Consider the following 16,228-nt stretch of genomic DNA (forward strand, 5'->3'; position numbering starts at 1 on the left):
AAGCATAAGATAAAATAAAATAGTTAATGGTTTTTGTCTTAAGCCACTGAGTAAATTAATTTGCTACACAGCAATAAATAGCTAGAATATCCCCATTTTATAGAGAAAGAAACAGACTCAGAAAGGTCAATCAAGAAAACATTTAACAAATGATAGAAAATATTTAAAATTTAGTGTTTTTTTTTTTGTTTTTACTTCAAACTCTTGCCACTATGTCATACTACTTAAAAACCAAATATTGGCTTGACTGGGGAGCTCATTTATTATTATGTTGCCTTTTATATTCTACATACAGCAATATCAACAAGGACAACAGAGTAGAATTATCATATCTAGGAAGTTTGGATGGACTTCAAGTACTGTTTGGGGTATATTTTCTTTTTAAAGCTTAATATTGATATGCTGGATTAATTTATTTTATAGGTCAACTAACTGACACATAACTTAGTTTTTGTGTATTTGTTACCTAATTTGCTAGCACTTAATATAGTTCCTCTCATTTAGCTATTAATTGTATAGTCCCTTCTAGAATTTTTGTACATATGCATGTATATATGTGTGCAATTATTCTTTCATTCATTAATCCATTCATTTGTTTTCCCCTTGCTACTTAATTTTTCATGACTTTAAGACTGGTTTCCATAAGACTGGTTTAATGAGTCAGTCTGCTTTTTTTTTTTTTTTTTTTTTTTTCCATTCCTCAAATTTTAACTTGTGGTGCAGAGGATTAGTCCCTGGTTGAATTTCAGGAATTTTAAAATACCCTCAAATTTCATGCAAAATCCTAATTTGTTTCTTAGCCTTAAATATTTCAAGCCTCTCTGCTCTGTGAAGAGAGAGGATCTTAAGTACTACACCAATACTGAAAATCATCTTTTCCATAACAGGCACTTTTCTAGGATTGGGGAATTTAGCAAGGAACAAAGTCATCAAAATTATTCCCTCATGACGCTAACTTGCTATATGAGGGGAATACAGATAGTAAACAAGAAAAATACTAAAGAAAAAAAAGGAAGTAAGAAATGATTGGTAGTTGAAATGCAAATGTGGACCCTAAGGAAAGCTAAACTGAAAAAGCAGACTTGAGTAATGAACTCAAGGAATTGTGAGAATAAGCCAGGTGAGTTCTAGGAGAGAACATTCTAGGCAGAAGGAAAAGCAAATGCCAGAAGACACAGGAAAAAAAAAAAGCGCCAGATTTTCATGTAGGTTTTATATGATTTTTTTACTAACTTCTAAAAGAGTACCATGACCTTTGCAAGCAATGTCCTCTAAAGAATTAAAATGAAGGTGGCTAAGACCAAGGTAGTGACAGGGCAGGTGTTCAGAGGTGCAAATATTTTGAAAGGAGACCAATGAAATTTACTGGCATATTGGGTATGGAGGAAAAGAGAAGTCAAGATTAATCCCAGTGTTTGCACCAAAGTAACTATAAAAATGGAGTAGTTGTTAACAGAGATGGCAGACTATAGTAGATTAGGTTCTGTAGGAAAAAACAGAATGAAAGGCAGATGGATTGATGCATCAGTAGAAAGATATCTATTGAGGAAAAACAAATGAAAGCATGTACATATGCATTACCAAGGCTGCACTCAGATAATATATACATATATATATATATGTATATATATACATATATATATAACTACTATGTACTGAGTTGCTATAATGAATTCGATGTTATACTATGCTTTATATTTGAATTTGATGTTATACTATATATATATATATATATAAATATTTATACACACACACTATAAACTTTATATTTATATTTGAATTTGATGTTATACAATACTGTCTTAGTCAGGGTCCTGTCATGAAAAGAACAAACATATCAAGTATTTAAAGAGAGGGTGTTTTATGTAGGGAATCAGTTACACAATTATAATCACTTATAGGTGTTGGAAAACTGGAAAAGAAAAAAAAAACAGTAAAATAACCTAAAAATTAGAAATTTACATGATCAGATTCTGCCACTAAATCTGTGAGAATAAAATGTTGCAGGAATATAAGGTTAGGTAGATACTGTGAGTCACAGGCAGCTAGGGTAGAACTTAGAGAAAATACACGTTTCTTTGGAGGAGGGGCAAGGAGTGACTAAGGCCTACAAAGTTTCAAATTTGCTGTTGTAAAGCAAGTATTGAAAGGTGATGTGGTGGTCTTTGAATGTGTCAGCTTGGCTAGATTGCAGTCTCTAGTGATTCTGTCAAACACAAATCTGGATGTTGCTCTGAAGATATTTTATAGATGTCATTTCTTTTGATGGCTGCATAGTATTCCATTGTGTATATATATACCACATCTTCTTGATCCATTCATCTGTTGATGGACATCTAGGTTCTTTCCATAGTTTGGCTATTGTGGACATTGCTGCTATAAACATTCGGGTGCACGTGCCCCTTTGGATCACTATGTTTGTATCTTTAGGGTAAATACCCAATAGTGCAATCGCTGAGGGTTGCTGGGGGGGAGGGGGTTTGGGAGAAGGGGCTGGGATTATGGACATTGGGGAGGGTATGTGCTTTGGTGAGTGCTGTGATGTGTGTAAACCTGGTGATTCACAGACCTGTACCCCTGGGGATAAAAATATATGTTTATAAAAAATTTAAAAAAAAAGAAAAAAAAAGATATTTTATAGATGTTATTAAAGTCTTTAATTAGTTGATTTGATGTAAAGGAGATTATCCTAAATAATCTGGGTGGGCTTGATTCAATAAGAGCTGAATTTTCCCTAAAGAAGTAATTCCGTCTGTGGACTGTAGATTCATCTCATGTTGCAGAGAGCAAGCTTGCCTTTCTTGATGGCCTGTTCTATGGATTTGACTTTTCTAGCCAGCCCCCACAATCAGCATGAGTCTTGCAGTAAATCTTTTAATATACGGTCTCCTACTGGTTCTGCCTCTCTGCCTGATCTCTAACTAATACAAGTACTAAAAGAAGACACCATGACCAGGTGGGATTTATCCATGGGATGCAAGGATGGTTAAACATTCGCAAATCAATCAATGTGATAGAACAAATCAATAAGAGAAGAGAGAAGAACCACATGGTCCTCTCAATTCATGCAGAAAAAGCATTTGACAAGATAACAGCATCCCTCCCTAATTAAAATGATTCAAAGTATAGGGATAGAGGGAACATTCCTCAACTTCACAAAATCTATCTATGAAAAACCCACAGTGAATATCATCCTCAATGGGGAAAAGCTGACAGCCTTCCCTTTGAGATCAAGAACACAACAAGGATGTCTACTCTCACCACTGTTATTTGACATAGTACTAGCAGTCCTAGCAACAGCAATCAGACAACAAAAAGAAATAAAAGGTATTCAAATTGGCAAAGAAGTCAAACTCTCTCTCTTCACAGATGGCATGATACTTTATATGGAAAACTCAAAGACCCACCCCCAAACTACTAGAACCCATACAGCAATTCAGTAATGTGGCAGTATACAAAATCAATGTACAGAAACCAGTTGCTTTCTTATACATTAACAATGAAAAAATATAAAGGGAAATTAGGGAATCTCTTCCATTTACCATAGCATCAAGAACCATAAGATACCTGGGAATAAACTTAACCAAAAAGGTCAGGGATCTGTACTTGTAGAACTATAGAATGCTCATGAAAGAGATTGAAGAAGACACAAAAAGATGGAAGACCATTCCATGCTGATAGATCGTAAGAATAAACATTGTTAAAATGTCTATACTGCCTAAAGCCATCTATGCTTTCAACACCATCCCGATCAAAATTCCACCGGCATTTTTCAAAGAGCTGAAACAAACAATCCTAAAATTTGTATGGAACCAGAGTGGGGGTAAGGTGAGCCTGGTGGTGGGTATTATGGAGGGCATGTATTGCATGGAGCACTGGGTATGGTGCATGTACAGTGAATTTTGGAACACTGAAAAAAATTAAATTAAAATTTTAAAAAAGAGGGAAAAGGATGCTCATAGCAAGAAATAAGTCAGTGGGAGGGAAGTGGATAAAGGAACCAAGGACTGGATTAGAGGCAAGAATAATCAAATGAAACTTTGACAAATGAAGTAACTTTTGCCTCAGCCATGGGACTTTTATCTTTTCTATTTGGACAGTAGTCAGTCTTTAATCATGGAAATGCTAGGTTAAAACTCTCATATGAAGACAGAAAGGAGAGTGATTATGGTAGATTGCTATGTCAAAGGCCCCCAATGAATTACACCTAGTAATCATACTCTGTGTCACTACTGACACAGGTCTTGGCCTTGTCATTTGCTTTGTTCAGTAGGACAAACTGGACATAGTAGCTCCTGAAAAGGAATTGAAAATTACACTCTAGCAATGCTGTTTGAAACTGCATTTTAAGAAGCTCAGCCTAGAGAAAGAGAGAGGGAGAGAGAGAGAGAGAGAGAGAGACAGGGGCAAACCTAGAACCAGACTCTAACTATAAAGAACAAACTCATGGTCACCAGAGGAGAGGTCGTTGGTGGATGGATTAAATAGGTGAAGGGGACTAAGGAGTGCACTTGTGATGAGCACCAGGTGTTGATGGAAGTGTTGAATATTGTACACCTGAAACTATTATTACACTGTATGTTGACTAACCAGAATTTGAATTAAAGCTTTAAAAAAGAGAGAAGTCGGTCTAGTCTCCATTGATGAATCACTACAATCAAAGAGAGGCCCAGCTTTCCAGCCATCCCTACAACGCCCAACGCCCAGTCCCCAGCAAACCTACCAGTTGGATATAGTTGTGTAAGTGAATGCACGCCAGAAAAACCACCCAGGGAACCTAACCAACCACTAACAAATAAAAGGTAGTTTTTTAATCTGCTAAATTCTGGAGTGGTTAGTACAGCAAACTGATACATGGGCAGTCTCTGGTAATGCTATATCCTAAGAGCACAATCCCCAATAGTATTAGTAGAGTGTTAATAGTATTATTATACTAATATACTAATTAGTAATTAGTATTAGTAGTGCCAGTAGGTAATATTTTATCCACATTCATTTTAAGACATTTTATTCTCCCGTTTGCTCAACTATTTTATAATGATAAGAATATAAGCTAATTTAATTTCTTATCTGAAAAAATAATATGAATGAACATAATTATATAAAACTATTAACTGAGACTAAGTGATACAGTGGTCATTGTGAATTTAGGAAAAAGTGAAGTGCGGATATAAATAACAGATATGAATAACATTATCAAATAGACAGTTTTGTATCAGTTCAGAAAATAATACTATAAAAGAATAAAACCTCCTGCTGCCCAGCAGGGTTGCAAAGTTGTTTTGCATGCTTGAATAAGAGCCATTCAGGAGATATAGTTCCTAAATTATAACTAATTCCCTCTGAAGATATGGTTCTGCCTCCTAATACAGATTTGGGAAACTCTCCTCAAAATACTTTTATTGATACTGTTACCTGGGCTACATTCATTGCATTTCTTTTTCCTTTGTCCTCTGCACATCTGAGGGTTAGACTCAACTATGCAGGACTCAGTTTCCCTGCATTCTTTTTTGTCCTGACTTTAGTGGCACATAGTCTCAAAACTGTGCTTTTTTCTTTGGACTTGTAAGAGTCTTTATCCTCCTTTAATCTCTAAGTTCCCTTGCCTTGTCTACCATATTAAAACTCTACTTGTTCTAGTGGCCAGTTGGCCTCATAAAGATACAAGCCCATTACTGGCCAGTATATTTCTTTAGTCTGAGTGAGCAGTTAATCCAATTTCAAACTACTCTGATTTGCAGGAATGCAAAAGGGGCAGAATTACTAATGAATGACTTCTCTTCCCCCCATCTTCCTTGTGATTCAATGAGAATATTTGTTTGTTACTATACTACCGGAATAACTCTCATGCAATGGGAAAAAAATAAGAGATGCTTCCATGGTCTTGTTTTAAATTATGATACATGCATCTCTCTTAAAAGTAGATCTTTACTACATCAAGGAAGAAAATGTAATACAGTGGTTAAAATTCAGATAGATAAGGATTTACCAGCCAAGATGGAAGGGCAAGTTCCTTAACTTCTTTAGACTTTAGTTTTCTCTTATGAAATCAAAGAATAAGTTTGTTGTGATAAGCAAAGTTAGGCAGTTTATATGAGGCTCTAGGCTGAGTATTGTAGCATATAGTAAGTGTTTAATATCAGGAGATGTCAATAGTGGCCATGCTTATTTTCTTCATGTCTTTGCTTGGGAGAAAAACAAACAAACAAAAATACCCCCAATTCCAGTCAGTCCAATAAATTATAGAAGGTAGGTCTTTATCAGTAATTTGCTGGCCAAAAAAATGCTCAAGACCTTGGATAGGAAAAATGTCCCTTTTTCTTGTCCATTACAGAAGGTAGTTGCAAGTGGATTTGATGAGCTTCACCTCTGTGGCATTGAGGCTGAGTCATTCATCAGAGGCTGTTAGAAGTCATCTAGATCTGCTCTAACAGTGGGAACATCCCTGCTCCTGGTAACCTCACGTTGCACTATCACTCATGGGTGTTAAATGTGCTCTCTCCAGGGCAGAGCTTTTATACTCAGAAAATTCAAGTGAGCACGGAAGTGCATTGCCAAAATTAAGCACTCTGAGAATTAAGAGCCCAAGGTATGTATTGAAAGTTGTTAACAATACACTATTTCAATAATTGCTGTCACAGAGCAAATATTAGGCTGTTTGGGCTAGTACAGCTTAGGAGGCTATATGGGGCGGGGGAAAAAATCTCTTTTCTGAGACAGAGATTCTTTCTAGAGCATAAAGCTGATGCAGTGAGACAAACATTGAAGTTAGTGTCAGGAGAACTGGGTGGCATGCCAGCTCAATTTTCATGTGAATTTGTTCCAGTGGTTTACTCCTCTGTCTTAGTTTCCAATCTGGGAAATTGGAGATAATCATACCTGTTGTAGAAGGCTTTGGGAGGTATGTATGTGACAGATTTTCTTACTGTAAACATCAGTTAATGGGTATAAGAATTGTGTTTGCATAGAAAACTTGTTAGATGCCAATTACTAGGCCCTTCTCTAGAGATTTGGACTTGGATCTGGGGTAAGACCTAAAAACCTAAATTTTTTTTTAATATAATTTTTTATTTTTTATAAACATATATTTTTATCCCCAGGGGTACAGGTCTGTGAATCACCAGGTTTACATACTTCACAGCACTCACCAAAGCACATACCCTCCCCAATGTCCATAATCCCACCCCCTTCTCCCAAACCCCCTCCCCCCAGCAACCCTCAGTTTGTTTTGTGAGATTAAGAGTCACTTATGGTTTGTCTCCCTCCCAATCCCATCTTGTTTCATTTATTCTTCTCGTACCCACTTAAGCCCCCATGTTGCATCACCACTTCCTCATATCAGGGAGATCATATGATAGTTGTCTTTCTCTGCTTGACTTATTTCGCTAAGCATGATACGCTCTAGTTCCATCCATGTTGTCGCAAATGGCAAGATTTCATTTCTTTTGATGGCTGCATAGTATTCTATTGTGTATATATACCACATCTTCTTGATCCATTCATCTGTTGATGGACATCTAGGTTCTTTCCATAGTTTGGCTATTGTGGACATTGCTGCTATAAACATTCGGGTGCATGTTCCCCTTTGGATCACTACGTTTGTATCTTTAGGGTAAATACCCAATAGTGCAATTGCTGGGTCATAGGGCAGTTCTATTTTCAACATTTTGAGGAACCTCCATGCTGTTTTCCAGAGTGGCTGCACCAGCTTGCATTCCCACCAACAGTGTAGGAGGGTTCCCCTTTCTCCGCATCCTCGCCAGCATCTGTCATTTCCTGACTTGTTGATTTTAGCCATTCTGACTGGTGTGAGGTGATATCTTATTGTGGTTTTGATTTGTATTTCCCTGATGCTGAGTGATATGGAGCACTTTTTCATGTGTCTGTTGGCCATCTGGATGTCTTCTGTGGTTAAGGCGATGGACTGCTAAAAACCTAAATATTGACCACACATTCTGCAGATCCTCAGACCCTCTTCAGGTAAGCTATAGACCACACTTTTAGAAATGTTTTAATTTTTGTAGACCGTGTACATTTAAGTTGTTTAATCCCACTGATGATCGTAAAAGAAGGAACAGTCACAAATTATTTTCTGTAATCTTTGAAAATAACCAAATGTGAAAACCCCTGAGAGAAATGTATGGATTCATAATGTCCCCCCCCACAACTATTTTCAGCATAATTATTGTTATCCAGAGTGAAACAAGGGATGAAAACATGAACATGCCAATAAGTAAAGACCCATTCTAATGCCCTAACCACCATAATGTCATGTGGTTAAACATATTTAAGGCTTGAATGTGAATACAATGATGGAGAGAAAGAATATAGAGCAATACATACAAAATTGATCTTTGTTTTGGCCTGAGTAAGCTAGCTAGTGCCACAGATCTATAACTTCCACTTAACCATATAGCTATATCCCCCAAAATAACCTGTTTCTTTTAATCAATATCAAAGACATTAGACAAAACAATAAATGGGGGAAAACCAAAATGTGTAAGGATATCATGGTGTTTTTCTTTTCCCCAAATCAGATTCTGAACCATAGTTGTCATTGTACAGATTATACTCCAGAAAAAGCTGTTGTCATCAGTTTCCAGATACCACTATTACAAACACAGATAATTTCTACCACCCCCATTAACAAGAGAGACTTTTCAGAGACAAAGTCAGTATCTACCTCTGGGTTATCATTTGAAAGATGCTTAAAAGACATGGTGCTCTGGCTAAAAATGGTGACACAGACCTGCCATCAGCTGATTCTACATAGCTTTTTTAAAAATAGAATTTAGAAGTCACTCAATACTTATAATGAATTAAATTAAATAGGTATTTCATCCATATCAAAAGGAGTCAAGTAAGCAGACATTTACTGGTTTCCTATTTGTTTTAGGAAGTTAGATAGCCATTAGAGACTTTAAATTACATTTTTAAAGTTTTGTTTCAGACAATGTTGACTGTTTTAAGCCAATTCTCCTTATAATCAAGTAAGATCTGTATATAAGTATTATTTATAAGCTACCAAACAAATGGGCTCACCAGACTAAGATCCCAAAGACGAGGAAAACACAGAAATATAGATCTGACACTGAGAGCAATTTTTCCCTTCAAAGCATTTGCTAATTTGAAAGTAGTAGCTGAGAAGCTAAGAAAGTAGTCAGAAACTTTTGGTAGACTCATAGACTAGGAGAATAAAGATTAAGGTCAGAGCCTACCAAGAGTGAGGGGTCCCAAATTGGACAACAAAAGTTTAAGCTTTGGGATTAATAGTCAATCTGAAATATACTAGCTCTCTTAGGGCTTCAAATCTCAATGCCTTTTTCCTTTAACATTAAATGCCCTTAACCTAGGATGTGACAGAAGCAAATCTACTAGAATAAGATAACATTATTTAGAATGTGAAATGTTCTCTAGAAGATATCATCTAATGTTTCCAACCAGTGGTGCTGGGATAATTGGATGTCCATACAGAAAAACAATTGCAAGATATTTCATGATCTACATATAAAAATAATGTTTAATAAACCTAAAAGTAAAGGCAAGCAAATAAAGTGTATAGAATATAACATAGCTATAGATAACTATCCAAGAGAACATCTTTGACTACACTAAAATTACAATTTATCTTAAATGAAAGAAACTCTTAAAAAGAGGGCAAAAACGATCTATGTTGTTTTTAAAACTTGAAAAATATATGCCCAAATAGGTACTTGTGGCCAGATTATGTAAAGAATTTCTGCAAATAAATAAGAAAAATTCAGACAACCAGCAGAAAAGTGGGCAAAAGACCTGAACAGGCACTTTACATGGGAGGATATCCAAATTGCTATCATTAAGGAAACGATGCTTCATTGCATCACTACACAGCTACAATACTAGCTAAACACTTAAAAAATTGACTTTAGTGTTGGTAAATGTGAACAATGAGAATTATCACATGCTGCTGGCAGAAATATAAATTGGTACAATTACACTAAGAAAACTACATAGAAAGAGCTATTAAAGTGAACATCTGCATATTTAATGGCCCAGAAATTCCAGACCTAGAAATGTGTACATAGGTACACCAAGACATGTATGTATAATTTGAGAATATTTATAGCAGCAACATTATTTATAATTGTTACAAATTGAGGAATAAACAAATTAGAATATATTTGTGCAAGTCAGAAAATATAGAGTGTGGGGGGAAGTAAAATCTCTGCTATATGTAATAGTATGGATGAACCTCAAAAACAATATTAAGAGAAAGAATACAAATTCTTAAAAATATTCTATTATTTTGTATGTATGAAATCCAAAATATGCAAAATAAATCTTTGGTATTAAAATACAAAAAAAAAGTCTTACTCTGGGGAAGAAAGTGTTTAATACTTTAGAAATGTCACGGGGGGGGGGTTCCAATTCTGTGTTATTTAAATTTCTTGACATGAGTGGGCATTACACAGGTGTCCTCCTTTTTGATCATTCATTAAGCTATATACTTGTGACTGTACTTTTCTCTATATGAAACTTCAGTTTTTTAAGTTAACATTATATCCTTGGTGAAAGAGCTGATTTTTGAAGTAGCTTTTTGTCACTTTAGATGTCAAAACCCTCAGGATCACAGTTAGGGCCATTTATAAAATTTATTATGGCCATAACCAGCAATTGAATTCAAATCTTTAGGGATAGGACCCAGGAGTTTATTATCTTCAATTCCCTGGGTGTATTTTGGCAGCCAAGATTGAGCACTACTGCACAAAGCCTTCCAAGTCTTTCTCAGTTGCATCTATATACCAAAGCTATTTTCACATATGGTACTCAGTAGTTGTATTTATATTGATTAATATACAAGTATGTATAGTATGAGAACATCCATAATTCCTTCCATAAGGATTTTTGTAAGCTCAATTTTTACAGGAAAAGATGATTGATCTTTGAGTACAATTGATTTACCCGTGCTTAAATGTTTTTTCTTAATAAAAGGTTTATATATAAAATTTAGGTTTATTGTAATATATTTATTAAATTTGGTCTTATAATATTATAGAGTTCCTGGGATATCTCAAGTATTACTTAAAATTATAAAGTTGAGGATACAATAATTCTAGGAACATTGCAACTATTATTGTCTCCTTGATACACATTCAGATGGAAAAAAAATAATTAAAACTGACTTATATTAGGTTTTTAGAAACAGACTTTGGCTTAGATGATACTGTTAAGGTTATTTAAGTATTACCATAATGGTAGGAAGAACTACACAATTTCTCACCCTTCTTGTGTATATGTCCTGTATAATCCTAGGGATTTTAAATTATATTTCTATAATGAGGATAATATATTTTATTCCAGTGATCAGGTTATATCATATAACACAGCTGACTTTAAGAAAGGGAGATCATTCAGATGGATTTACATAATTATATAATCCATTTAAAAGTACACTGTTTTCTCTGACTGGTAGCAGAAAATGTTAAGAGACTTGTGCCCATACTGACCTGGAAGAAAGCAGATATTCATGTTCTGAATGGCCTATGGAGAGGATTGACCTCAAGGAGCTGAAGGTGGCCCCCTCTGACCATCAGCAAGGAGAGGGGGATTTCAGACCTACAATAAATAGGAACTGAGTTCTCCCAGTGATCACTTGGAAGAGAACCTCAAGCCACAGATATGAACTGCAACTCCAGTAAAAACCTGATGTTTAGCTTTGTGATACTCTAAACAGGGAATCCAGCCATACCATATCCAGACATCTGACCTACATTATTATGAATTAGCAAATGGGTATTGTTTTAAGCTGCTAAATTGTGGTGATTTGTTACATCACCAAAGCAAACAAATACAAATTTTGGTACCTGGAATGGAGGTACTACTATAACAAATATCTAAAATTCGTTTGGAACTAAGCAATGACCGGAAGCAGGAAGAAGTTTGAGGAGAATGTTGAGGGTCATACAAGACAAAGCATAAATTACCTTGAACAGAAGTTAGGGAAAACATGAACATTGAAAATGCTGCTGCTGAAGGCTCAGAAAGAAGTGAAGTATGTATTTGAGAAATTAAAGCAAGAAGGATGGAGCCTTGTTATGTAGTGGTAGTAATTGTGTCCTACAGTGATGTGGAAGGCAGAACTTCTAAGTGATGAACCTGCATATTTAGCTAAGGAGATTTCCAAGCAAGATGTCTCACTTATTCTTGCTACTTATAATAAAATGGAAGAGGAGACAGATTAAGGGAAGAACTATATAGCTGAACGATTCACTGTCTAGAAAGCATACTCTAGAGAAAAGGCTAAAGGAGTGACTCTCCAGTCCTCTGGTGAAGCTCAGAAAGATCAGAAGACTCATTCACAAGAACTTAAGGATATACTTTGCAGATCTTCTCATTCAAACCCTAGGAAGCTAGAGTGTCGTCATTAAGCCACTTCAACAGGAGGCCAGGGTAGAAATAATATTGTCTTAAAAATCTGTGGATGTGACTTTTGTCTAACGAAATGAATCCCTGTGAAATCTACATAGGACACATATGTACCCACAAGATTCTTGAGAAATTCTATAAGCAGAAACACTTCCAGAAACTCTTCCACAGAAAGAGTGTGAAATTAAAAGAGACTCTTGAACCCCACAGTTTCTACTGGCAGACTGATAGAAATTCTCAGCTGTAAACACTTTCTATTATTTATGAAAAAGAAAGGATGACTTAGAGGGCAGAAACAAGAGCCCAAGGATATTACCAAGTGCCCAGAAGGCAGAACTGAGAGCGACAGACAGAGGATTACATCTAGGCCATGAAGCCTAATCAGGGAAGTCTAGCTAGACTTTGCCTACCTGGATTCAAAATTACATTAGGCTAGTGCCTCTGTTCTAAAGGTGGAAGTCTTGTTTTGTCTTGTTTTTAAACAGTAATGCCCATAATTATTATATTCCTGCATGCTGATCATACTTTAGGAGTGTTGAGGGAAGATAATTTGTTTCATTCATTTCAAAAGTCCAGAGATGGAGAGGAATTGTTGCCATAACTTTCGTCTTAATTGATTACTCACTGGTACATTATTTAGATAGGTTAGATGATGCAATTTTGGATTTTAAACTGATGCTGTTATGGGATGAGACCTCTAGTCACCTTGGGAGGTAGAAGGGGAAGGAATAGGGTAGACTGAAAATGTGTAGCATCTTAAGGTTAGGATAAGAAGTGGGTATTCCATAGGCAATGGGGAATCACAGAGAATTTATACATTTTTAAAAAATGACAAAGTTCAAGAAATGCCTAATGGAAGAGCTTGTGACACAGTAATTCAGGACTTTTGTGTGTGAAATAAAACATCCTTCAGAAAATGAAAAAAATTACTATAAAATGGTCTCGATATCAAAGAGATTTAGTTTCTTGTCAGGGCTGATCCTACAGATGTAAAGATCCTCTGAAGAGAAATAGAAAGGTCCTTCTTCATTAATCATTTTGGAATTTGCCTTTTTGGTTGGAAATATTTGTGAGGAACTCTTTGATGTTTTATAAATTACTAGCTTTGTCCCCTTTATGTCAAGGAAGGATGTCTAAACGAACGTATGTTTATTTATGCCTCGCATATATAAGGCAAGTGTCTCATCAATACTGCATCTATGACAACTTTTAATACAAATTAGGAAAACCCTTTTTTCCATGAATTATCCCTTATTTTAACTGCAAAGGATGTCATTTATCACAAAAGTTTAGTGTACCGTATATTCAGTTATAATAAGGTCATTTTTTTCTTTGTTTAACAAACTCCAGAGTTACATGCTTTATAATCCCCAAAACCTTGTCATGGTTTCTTTAGCAAATGATGGCCTCCTGCATCATAACTGATGGCAGCATGTCTTGCACTTACAATGTGAATGAATTTCCTAGGCTCCATTGACTATATAGTTTCTTGAATTCTGGCATAAGCACTCAACCATAGACCATCCAATTAATTAGAAATCAGTTTCAAGAACAGTACATTTTTATAGCAATTTTGACATAGACCTGAGGGATCTTGAGACCATGTTATATGAGGAATGACTAAAGAAATGAAGGACATTTAATTAGGTGGAAATGAAGCACATTTAGTGTTCACTAATGGACTGGTACCAATAGGTAGACATGAAATACAAATCACTATTTGCAAGGCATTTCTAAGACTTTGATTTGTTCAACAAAATAAATTTATTTCTACTAAATGATTTGTGAACATTTTCTAAGCGAGCTTATTAAGAGCCTATCAAGTCTCCATTAGATATCGAGACTGCAATGTTTGTGTGGCTGCATTGGGTGAAATGGGCTACATGACCTAAACTTCCTTTGAACTCAGAGTCTAGGATTCTGGGTTTCTGATGTAAAGAAACCCAGCTGGTGCCAGGAAAAAAAAATGAATAAAGGTGACCTATATTATTTTTGAAATAGAAACTTTCTCTGACAAAATTCAAAGCAAAAATAAAAGCATCTTATTCCAAAGAGATTTGAAAGCAATCCTAGAATTCATCTAGTTCAAACTTATAATCTTACCAATGAGGAAACTGAGGCCTAGAGAGTTGATGTGATCTTACGCAGATCACATCAAGGTCATACCCCTGAAATGTGGGCAGGGAACTCAACCCATCTCTGAGAACCCAAATGATTTTAGTCTGAACTATGTTAAATTGCAGCTCTTTTGTTTATTTATCTCCTATTAAATCATCCTTAAAGAACAATGTGTCCCTCCTCAAATTCCCTCTCTCATGTCATACAGTCAATTAATAATATTAATTTCCAGTTTTTTTCTTTTTCCTCACCCTCACTTCCAATCTCAAATCCCATTAAATACGTGAAGTCCCTTTCTGCTTCTTCAGTGAAATAACAATGGACAGATGGCTGCATGATCTAAAAAGTAGAGTAGACCTTAGGTCTTGGAGACATAAGTAGCAATATTAAAAGGGAACACCTGTTGGTTACTATCATCAAAGATCAAAAAGCCAGAAGTCATAAAATGAAAAGGGAAGGAGGCTTTAAGGTAGAAATAGAAGAGGTGATTGTGTAGGACCCTGAGGACTGAGAAGATTTAGGCCTGGACAACACAGGAAATTACGACTGCAAATACTTCCATCCCTCCTCTGAACTCTTGTAGTTCTGATCCCACTCATTACTTAAGAACCTGTAATAGTCAGCTGGGCCTGCCATAACAAAATACCATAGGCTGGGTGGTTCAAACAATAGAAATTTATTTTCTTACAGCTCTGAGGCTAGAAGTCTGAGATCAGGGTGCCAGCATGATGAGGTTCTGGTAGAAGTTCTCCTCCGGGCTTACGGATAGTAGTTATCTCACTATGTGTTCATATGACCTCTTCTTCATGCTTGTTGACAGAGAGTAAGATCTCTGATATCTCTTCTTATACACACACTAATCCCATTATGCGATTTCAATCTTTCTGACTTCATCTAATCCTAATTATCCCCCAAAGGGACAGATCTCCAAATACCATCATATTCAGGGTTAATGCTTTAACATATGAATTTGGGGGATGGGGGAGGGATACAAACCACAACAGAAGCATATAGTCCATAACAGTCCATAACAGAAGCCTATTTGCTTGCCTTAGAATATAGAAGCTGTCAACAGATTCTGATACCAAACTTTCATAGCAAAATACATTTTCTATGGGTTTCTAGCTTGTGGAAAATTTCGAAATCATGTACTTACCCTAGGGATGACGAAAACAAATGTAAAGATGCTGTTTTCCTTTATTTAGTGGGTTTTAGAATTTTTTGAAAAATTTCTCCAAGGATAACTTACTTAGGCCTTGAATACAAGACTAATTCAAAATCATTTTTCTCAATCTTAAAATTGTACTTTAAGATACCGAATAAAAAAGATAATCTCTTTTATCTGGTTATGCATACTCCAGCTAATGCCTCCAATCATCCCTCAGTCCTATGTTAATACATTCCTGGTTTAAACAAGTGTACCATGTGTTGTGTTGGACATCATTTTGTTTATACTGGGATACTTTTATTTGGGGGTAAACATGTGGATGGTTCAGTCTCTTCTTCTAATTTCTTTTACATTTTGAAATTGTATTTCCCCTCCACTTCATTTCCTAAGTGGAACAGTGTATTCAGTAAACATTGATTTTTTTTTCTTCTAATCTTCGCTGCACACTGAATATACTTGAGGAAATATAGGTTTCTACATGAGGGATGTAGGTTAAGTATCAAAATATTTTGTTCAGCAGATTAAGGTTAAAGAAGG

General features: G+C 35.7%; 1 protein-coding gene across 1 annotated transcript in view; it reads left to right on the top strand.

Annotated features, from left to right (window-relative positions):
• Positions 1 to 359: 359 nt before the first annotated feature.
• LRRC7 (leucine rich repeat containing 7) overlaps positions 360 to 16,228 on the top strand; it is a 708,443-nt gene continuing 692,574 nt past the window's right edge. The window contains exon 1 of the mRNA XM_082688811.1: positions 360 to 368. The gene's annotated coding sequence lies outside the window, so the exon portion shown is untranslated. The remainder of the gene's footprint in view (positions 369 to 16,228) is intronic.

This window comes from Mustela nivalis, assembly GCF_964662115.1.
Source record: "Mustela nivalis genome assembly, chromosome: 10".
Classification (NCBI taxonomy): domain Eukaryota; kingdom Metazoa; phylum Chordata; class Mammalia; order Carnivora; family Mustelidae; genus Mustela; species Mustela nivalis.